The following is a 9,428-nucleotide window of genomic DNA, read 5'->3' as shown; positions in this document are numbered from 1 at the left end:
TTCTGCCGTAATGGACTGAAAGTTTGGATGTCTTTGGAGGCAGTGAATCAATTTTGCATGTGAAAAGAATATAAATAGTGGCTAGAGGCTGGATGATGCTAGCTTGCCTCCAAAGATAACCATTATTAATCATTTTACCTGTATGCACATGCTACTTCCCCATCGAGAAGTGAAGTCTCTTCTTCTAACTCCTTGAATCCAATTTGTGCTTTGACCAATAGATACAAGTGATGATATCCAAGGCTAGGTCATAGGAAGCTTTATAACTGCCACCTGAGTCTCCTGCAAAGCTTGCTGTTGATATACACCCTTTGGGAATCCAGCCACCATGCTGTGAGACCGCCCCAAGCCCACACAAAGGTCATGTGTGGGACTTTTGGTTCCTATAGCTCCAGCTGAGCTTCCAGCTGACAGCCAGTGTCAACTGACAGCATTGTGTCTGCACCAACTTGGACAGCAGGCCCAGTTGAGCCTTCAGGTGACCGCACCTCGGCCGCCATATGACTGAAACCATGTGAGAGAGCCCAAGTGAGAACTTACTTCCTTAACTGAGCCACATCAACCCACAGAACCATGAGTGATAATCATAAATTGTTTTAAGCGACTCAGTTTTGTGGTGGTTTGATGTGTTAGTAGCAGTAAAATTATACAGGTCAGCAGCAACCTCAATTCTTGAAAGAATTTCTCCCCATAAGGCAGAGTGAGAGACTGAGGCAAGTTTTAGAGCAGGAGTGAAAATTTATTTAAAAGTTTTAGAGCAGGCCAGGCAAGGTGGCTCATACCTGAAATCCTAGGGGAGGCTGAGGTGGGCGGATCACTTGAGGTCAGGAGTTCTAGACCAGCCTGGCCAACCATGGCCAACATGGTGAAACCCCATCTCTATTAAAAATACAAAAATTATCTGGGCATGGTGGTAGGCACCTGTAATCCCAGCTACTCAGGAGGCTGAGACAGGAGAATTGCTTGAATCCAGGAGGCGGAGGCTGCAGTGAGCAGAGATTGCACCATTGCCCTCCAGCCTGGGCAACAGAGGGAGACTCCATCTCAATCAATAAATAAAATAAAAATAATAAAAATAAAAGTTTTAGAGCAGGAATGAAAGAAAGTAAAATACACTTGAAAGAGGGCCAAGTGGGTGACTTGATTCAAGTGCATGGTTTGACTCTTGACTTGGGGTTTTATGTGTTGGCAAGCTTGTGGGGTCTACGTCTCTTCTCCCCTGATTCTTCCCTGGGGTGGGCTGTCTGCATGCGCAGTGGTCTACCAGCACTTGGGACAGAACATGCGCAGTGTGTTTACTGGAGTTGCGTGCATGTTCGCTTAAGGCATTCTTCCCTTACCAGCTGAATGTTTCTGGAGGAAGGTCATATACGAGTTAAACTCCACCATTTTGCCTCTCAGTGTTCATGCTGAGCCCACGCGTCCAACTCCTGAGACCTTATTGGGAAGCTGCTGATCATCAGTTTCAGGTATTTCTATCTGTTGGGAGACTGCCTTTCCCTGGTGCTGGCTGTAACCAATTACTATTTTAGAGAGACAGTTAATGACCACCTGACCATCACCTGACCGTCACCTGACATTCCTGGTTGGAAGGAGCCCTCTCCTGCCCTGCTTATGTCTGCCTGACTACCTACTGTAACAGACGCAGCCAGCTGGAACATCGGCTTTGCTCGGTATCATGCAGAATTAGATTTCCCAGGCTCCTTTGCCCTCTGGGTTCTTGGTAGTTTGGGCTAATGGGAAGCACTGGTGGGAGACTCACAGGTGGAAGGAAGGAAGAAACCAGGGTGTTTTCTTTCTCTCGCTCTGTCTCTCGGCTTTGGTTGGCATCTCCTGCAATGGCTGTATCTGTTCCTTGGCTCTATGTCTCGTCAGAGAGACCCTCCCTCTGTGGTTCCATCCCCAGGGGGCAGCTCTCATTGTATTCTAGCTCCTACCAGGCTGCCCCAGCTTCTAGCTCCTGGCAAATGTCTGTTATCCTTCCAGCCTCAGGGGTGACAGCAGTTCACTGTCATTGCTACAGCATCCCATTGGGCTTCTCACCATTTTCCTCACCCGTGTAACCAACTTCTAGGATTTAAATTCTTTCTACTTGAAACACCTAAAGTTGCTTCTGTTTTCCTAACTGGACCCTGGAGGATACAGCGTGTAAGAGGATAACATAGTCTAGTCCAGCAGGCCAGGGAAGGCGTCCCTCCAGAAGGGGTGTTTGAGTCAAGGTATGAGAAATGACTAGGCTTTCCGGGCATAGGAGATACACAAGTGCAGTGGCCCAAGGGAAAGGCAGACTGACATATTAGAAGTACTGGGGCAGGCCAGGCGCGGTGGCTCACACCTGTAATCCCAGCAATTTGGGTGGTCGAGGTGGGCGGATCAAAAGGTCAGGAGATGGAGACCATCCTGGCTAACACGGGGAAACCCCGTCTCTACTAAAAATACAAAAACAAAATTAGCCGGGCGTGGTGGTGGGTGCCTGTAGTCTCAGCTACTCGGGAGGCTGAGGCAGGAGAACGGCATGAACCCGGGAGGCAGAGCTTGCAGTGGGCCGGGATTTCGTCACTGAACTCCAGCCTGGGTGACAGAGCGAGACTCTGACTCAGAAAAAAAAAAAAAAAAAAAAAGACTGAGGCAAAGTGGGCAATGTTGCTGCACCACAAAGAAAATGAGAGGGGGACTGTCATGAGATAAGGTTGAAGTTTGCAGGGCCAAAGCAAGGGGCTCTCAATCCTTAATGCAAGTTAGAATCACCTGGAGATTAAATATATATAAAAACTTACAGTTTATATATATTGATATATAATATATTTAATATGTTTATACTGATATAAATATATATCAGTATAAATATTATATATTTAATATATCAGTATATCTAAACATGCACATATACATAATATATAGATATATTTATATATTTTTATTAATATATATTTATATATTAATATAACTATTATAAAACTATATATTGATAAAATATATCAGTATATATGTGTGTATATATACCAGTGTATGTAAATATGTATTAGTATATTATATATACTGGTATATATACACACATATATACTGATGCTGAGACCTCATCCCAGACTAACTGAATCAGAATCCTTGGGATTGGACCAGCATGATTCCTATATGCAGTCAGGGTTGAGAACCGCTGGGCATTGACCCTGCAAGGTCTTGTCAACCATGGTCTTTATCCTGATCAATGGGAAGATCCCAAAAGGTGGTGAGTTCTCTGGCTGTAGGGTGGGGAAGTGATTGGAGCGGCCAGGAATGGAGGCAGAAAATCCTGTAGGCAGCTATTGTAGCAGATCGATGTGCTCCTGGCTTGCTGAGCATGGCAAGGGACAAAAGCTGGTTCTGTACTTGCTGGTGAGACTCTCTGGCTGACCCCACTCAGTTCCTCACATCTGCCATCTTGCTCTGGATTTTCCTACTCCCCGTTGGTTCCCTTCAGCTGGGCTCTGTCCTCACGTTCATCTGCCCTGGAGTTTCCTGCTAACCAACCCTCCCCGGTACCCATCCCTCTTTCTCCTGGGCAGACGGATGCAGCCATTCCACATCCCTGCGGAGGGTTACTCTGGCAGAACCTAGGATCCTAAACTCCTTAAGTACCCTGAATTTTAAAATCGTGATTGTATTTGGCAGCTTTAATCAAAAATTGGAAGTACATGGAATTAGAACCTTTGGCCAGAGACTCTTGGAGTTGAAAGCCTTCCCTTAGAAATAGCCTCTTCCAACCCCTGAATTTCATTATCCAAGAAGATCCATGAGCTCCGGAGAGTTCAGGACCCAGGTCTGCTAAGGACTTCTGCTTCCCTGACTTTCCTTCGTGTCTTGCTGTCCTAGGGATTTAAGACCATGAATTTGCAAATGCTCTGCCTGAAGTGTGTACTGAAGCTCTGGAGACCTCACCCAATTCCCAGAGCCATAATTATAATAATGTACGAACGAGAGAGAATATTTCTGTAAATTTAAACCACTGCATTTTCACTTCTTGCTTTGAATTAGGTTTTCTTGCAGCTGCTCCCTCCAGGGGAGCCAGAAGGCTTATTGCCCCCAGGCACGAGAGGCTGTGTGAGGCCTGGTTTTGCAAGCTTTGAGAAGAGAAGAAGTGCTGGGATTCCTTTGTCTCCCCCATTAGCACATAAAGGGCAAAGCCTAGAGGATCTTAGGGATCCCCGTGGTCTGCTTGGGGAAGGCCAGGCCACCACTGGGAGTGGAGTCAGGGAGGCTCTGGGAGAGAAGCCAGCCCCATGGGAACCCGAGAGCCATGGGAGAGAAAGGAGGAGGAGTTAGAGGTTGGAAGGCCAATGAGGCAGAAGCTTCTTTTCTGAGTCTTCCTCCTGGGCCCAAGGCTGGAAGATAGGGTGTTGGAACCATGAGGATATTCATGGCAAGGAGGGAGCAGTTGCCCATGAGCCCACCTTCAGAAAGCCGCCAGGAGAGTCAGCTGAGGAACCTTAAGTTTTCGCTTTCTCCTGAGTGGTACAGAGACTGAATGAACTGCCCAAGGGCCTGCCCTGGGCAAGGGAAGGTGGCACTCAGGCCAATGGGCTGGCTGGAGGTGACAGCAATGGCAGTCCAGGAGGGATCCTGCACCTGTAACAAGCTCCAAGATCAGACTGAGAGTTACCCTGGCCCCCAGGGGCTCCAAGGGGAGAGGTGACTGTGGGGACCCATGCATGCCAGCGGCACACCCAGATGTTACTGGTGGAAGGTGTCCAGGTTCTTGGTGTCTTGAACAAAGAACTGGACAGAATGCACAAGGTGAGGAAAGCAAAAGCACAGATTTATTGAAAACGAAAGTACACTCCACAGTGTGGGAGTAGGCTGGAGCATAGGGGCTCATGAGCCCCGGTTACAGAATCTTCTGGGGTTTCAATACTCTCTAGACATTTTCCACTGGTTACTTGTTATATGTTCTGTGTAAATGAAGACAATGAAGAGAAGTTACAAGTCATTTACTCGGAATGTGCCCTATGTAAATGGAGAGGATGTTATTTGGTGTGTGCGGTTTATGTAAATGAAGAGGACGGATGTGAAGTTACAAAGTGTAAATGGAGAGGATGTCACTTGGTATGTGTGGTCTATGTAAATGGAGAAGATATCACCAGGTGTGCAGTTGACGTAAATGGAGAGGATAAATGTGAAATTACAAAGTGTAAATGGAGAGGATGAAGTGCGGTTACAAAGCCATTCATATTCCTTTGATTTTGTTCTAGGAAGTCAGTGTGGCTCAGCTTTATGTTCCTGGCCTCCAGGTCCTATTCTCCTGCTTCACAGGGACGGGCCAGGATCTCTATCCTCACGGCACGTTGGAATGTATATGTTCCTCTCCCCACATTGCCTTAGGGAGCAGGCAGGTGTCAGGGGCAGCACAAGGACGGCCAACGGGACAGGTGCATAAGTAAGACTGATACAATTTGAGGGATCAAATCTGAGAATATTCTAAACAGGATCCAAGTAACATTTTTGCCTCCTAACCAGCAGGTGGGCGCTCAAGAGAAAGACTAGACTTACTCCACATTAAATAATAGTATTTTTTTCTTGAACATCTTGATCATAATATCAATTAAATGTGTGGCCCTGATTCAATAGCTACCGTTTACTGAGCATCTATTTTGTGCCAGACTCGCTGCCGGTAGTTGACAGTGCAGTGCCTGACAAGTAGATACAATGGCTTAAATGTCGTTGTTACTGGTATTATTGTTACAATGATGTTTTAATCCTCCCAATGTAATTGAGCCTTTATTATAAAGATCATAAGATGTTCACTTTGCTTATTTCCTTGTCCTTTTCTTCCTCCATGCATGCTTGATTGCACAAGAGAAGTCACTAGTAATTGATTAACTTCCTATCCTAACCCCCAGCACTGCCTGCAAGATTGATGAACTGTTTTTCTTTCAAAGAACAAGGATCCTGAGGTCATGCAGACCTCCTTGATAGCATCTAGGAGTTTGTGTCAGCCAAGGAACTCAAACAGCTTTGATTATTGGGGGAACCCATCTTCTGCATACGTACTTTGCTTATAAAAGCCCCCAGTTATGTTAAAAGGCAGATTAGATTTGAGAGACTGCTTCTCCTGCCTTCTTGATTTAGCCAAATCAAATAAACCTTTCTCTGCTTCTAAGTGCTGATGTGTCAGTGTTTGGTTTGCTGTGTATCAGGTACATGAACCTAAAATTTGGGGTTTGATAACACCAACAGCTCTGCACAGGTGATATTGTCATCCGGTCTTACTAATGAGGAAAACGTGTTCACAGGACTTGCCCAAGGTCACACATTTTAATCAGTGGCAAAGTTAGAGTTAAAAATATTCGTGTACTTTTTTTTGTTTTTATAATTCAAGGATGCATCACTATTTTATGTACCACAAAGAAGAAAAAGAGCTAGCTATTAAACTATAATATAGTATTTCCTTCGCATTTAGAATTTTTGTTGTAAACTCATTATAAAGAGCTCTTTTAAATTTAGTTAGACATAGACTTTGGTTATTTATTGTGCTTTTGCATATATAGAAAAGAAAATATGAGTAAAATAAATGGGTTTGGCTGGGCGCGGTGGCTCAAGCCTGTAATCCCGGCACTTTGGGAGGCTGAGAAGGGCGGATCACGAGGTCAGGAGATCGAGACCACCCTGGCTAACATGGCGAAACCCCGTCTCTACTAAAAAATACAAAAAACTAGCTGGGCGAGGTGGCGGGCGCCTGTAGTCCCAGCTACTCAGGAGGCTGAGGCAGGAGAATGGCATAAACCCAGGAGGCAGAGCTTGCAGTGAGCTGAGATTCGGCCACTGCTCTCCAGCCCGGGCAACAGAGCGAGACTCCGTCTCAAAAAAAATAAAAATAAAGAAATAAATGGGTTCATTATTTAGAAAATATCTTCACATTCAAACCCTACTTCTTTTTAAAAATATTTATCTCAATAGAGAAACCCTACTTCTTTTAAATAACTTTCCAACTCAGAGTTACAGGTATCCTCTGTATGAGCAAGTGTGTTGGCAATGCAATATTTTTTTAAAAAACTTTATATTTTGGAACAATTTCAAATTTAGAGAAAAATTGCCAGAATAGTACAAAAATTTCCTTTATACGCTTCAGCAGATTCCCACATTTTTTATCTGATTACACCACCTTGTGATTATCTGTGTGTGTGTGTATGTGTCCATGTACATTACTATTTTCTGAATCGGTTCGGAGTAAGCTGCAGATATGAGTCCCTTTATTCCTAAATACTTCAGCTTGATTTCGAAAAAAAGGACATTTTCTGGCCAGGCACAGTGGCTTATGCCTATAATCCCAGCACTTTGGGAGGCTGAGGTGGGCAGATCACCTGAGGTCAGGAGTTCAAAACCAGCCTGGCCAACATGGCAAAACCCCGTCTCTGCTAAAAATATAAAAAAATTAGCCAGGTGTGGTGGCAGGCACCTGTAATCCCAGTTACTCGGGAAGCTGAGGCATGAAAATCGCTTGAACCTGGGAGGCAGAGGTTTCAGCAAGCCAAGATCATGCCACTGCACTCCAGCCTTGGGGATAGAGTGAGACTCTGTCTCCAAAAAAAAGGACATTTTCTAATCTAACCATAGAACAATGATTAAAACCAAGAAATTAACATTGATACAATACTATTACATAATGTACAGATCTTATTCAGATTTCACCATTTTATCAATAATATCTATTACAATAAATAAATGCATATCATTAAAATATAATATCTATATGTTATTATACAATAAATAAATATGCATTTTTTTTTTCTGGTTCAGAATTCAATCCAGGATCATACATTACATTTAGTTGTTGTGTCTCTTCAGGTTCTTTTAATCTGGAACAGCTCCTCAGACTTCTTTCATCCTTCACAATCTTGATATTTTTCAAGAGTACAGATCAGTCATTTTGTATGAAGTCTCTCAGTTCAGATTTGTCTGGTATTTCTTTATGAGCAGATTCAGGTTTTGCATTTTTGGGGGCACAGTTACCACAAAGGTGAGTATATGGCCTTCTCAGCTTATTATGTCAAGAGACACATGATGTCAATTTGTCCCATTTAGGGGAGGCTAATTTTGATCACTTGGCTAAGGTGCCAAGTTTCACTGCTGTCAAGTAACTGTTTTTCCTTTTGTAGTGTATTAGTCTGTTCTCATGCTACTACTGAAGACATACTTGAGACTGGGTAATTTATAAAGGAAAGAGGTTTAATTGACTCACAGTTCAGCATGGCTGGGGAGGCCTCAGGAAACTTACAATCATGGCAAAAGGAGAAGCAAACATGTCCTTCTTCACATGTCGGCATCAAGAAGTGCTGAGCAAAAGGGGGAAAAGCCCTTTAGAAAACCATCAGATCTTGTGAGAACTCACTCACTATCATGAGAACAGCAGCATGGGGGTAACAGCCCCCATGATTCAATTACCTCCCACCGGGTCCCTTCCATTTATCAACTTTGGCGTCCCCACAGCTCCAGGGTGGGGAAAGAGGAAATAATACTTTCCCTCTTTTACAGAAGAGGGGGTTGAAGATCTGAGAGGCTGAGTTACTTTCACAAAGTAACACAGCTGGTAAGTTCCAAGGCTGGGCTTCCCGCTCCAAGACTGTTGGGCTAGTTCTAGAGGAACCAGGATGCTCCTAGATTTATCCTCTGGAGTTTATGGAACAGACCATGCCCTGCCCCTTTCGAAGTATCTTGGGCGTAAATGAGAAGTAGACTACACGTGAGAGTGAAATTTTAAATTAGGCTGAGCTGGACTTTATAATAACAAAGTGATTGGAAAACTGTGGGTTTGCTGAGAGACCTTTGGGAAAGGAACAAGGACATTCAAAAGAGTGTTTGGGGAAAATAAAGCCATTTCTGGTTTGTACCAGCCCCCTTTGGTCTTATCCAGCACCCTGCCTGGGAGCCCACACCTCGCTCGGCCTGTGAGGGGCACTCCACCAATGTTTGTTCAATGACTCCAGGAATGGATCAAGTGTCAAACTCTGTTAGGCTACGTGTGGGTGGATTTGACTTGGGGTTCAGTCCTGGGGATGCTATTACAGAACCATAATTGGTTTCTCAGAGGTGATTTAGTCCCTTGTTAGCAGACTAGAACACTTGAGGACTTCAATCTACCAACATTTAGATTGCCTTGGGAGAACAGCCAGCAATTCTTGCACCCACAGATTTTAAATGCCTGCATTCAGCATTCCTGCAGCAGGCTCCAGGTGGAATGCTAATGGGACCGGCCTCCAGTCCCTGGACCTTAGCTGTGGAAGGAGCGAAGAGGACATCTGCACCTCCTCTCAGAGAAAGCCTGGTGCCTACCAAAGGACTTGGAGGGCCGACACAGTGACCCTCAGTCCGGAGCTTGTTCACTGAACATTGGAGACTATCATTTGGGCAGGTGGTCTTGGGCCTCTGTGAGCAGCAGGCTGCACCCCACTGTGACC

At 44.7% G+C, this 9,428-nt stretch overlaps 1 long non-coding RNA gene across 1 annotated transcript; it reads left to right on the top strand.

The window, feature by feature from the left end:
• The first annotated feature begins 1,349 nt into the window (after positions 1–1,349).
• Positions 1,350–6,472, top strand: LOC111538178. Its single transcript, XR_002730247.1, has 2 exons — positions 1,350–1,469; positions 5,226–6,472. It is a non-coding gene; the product is annotated as an uncharacterized LOC111538178 (long non-coding RNA).
• Positions 6,473–9,428: the final 2,956 nt, after the last annotated feature.

The sequence above is a fragment of the Piliocolobus tephrosceles genome, chromosome 6 (assembly GCF_002776525.5).
Source record: "Piliocolobus tephrosceles isolate RC106 chromosome 6, ASM277652v3, whole genome shotgun sequence".
NCBI classification, from domain to species: domain Eukaryota; kingdom Metazoa; phylum Chordata; class Mammalia; order Primates; family Cercopithecidae; genus Piliocolobus; species Piliocolobus tephrosceles.
Note: the sequence above shows the minus strand (reverse complement) of the source record. Positions and strands in the feature narration are given on the sequence as shown.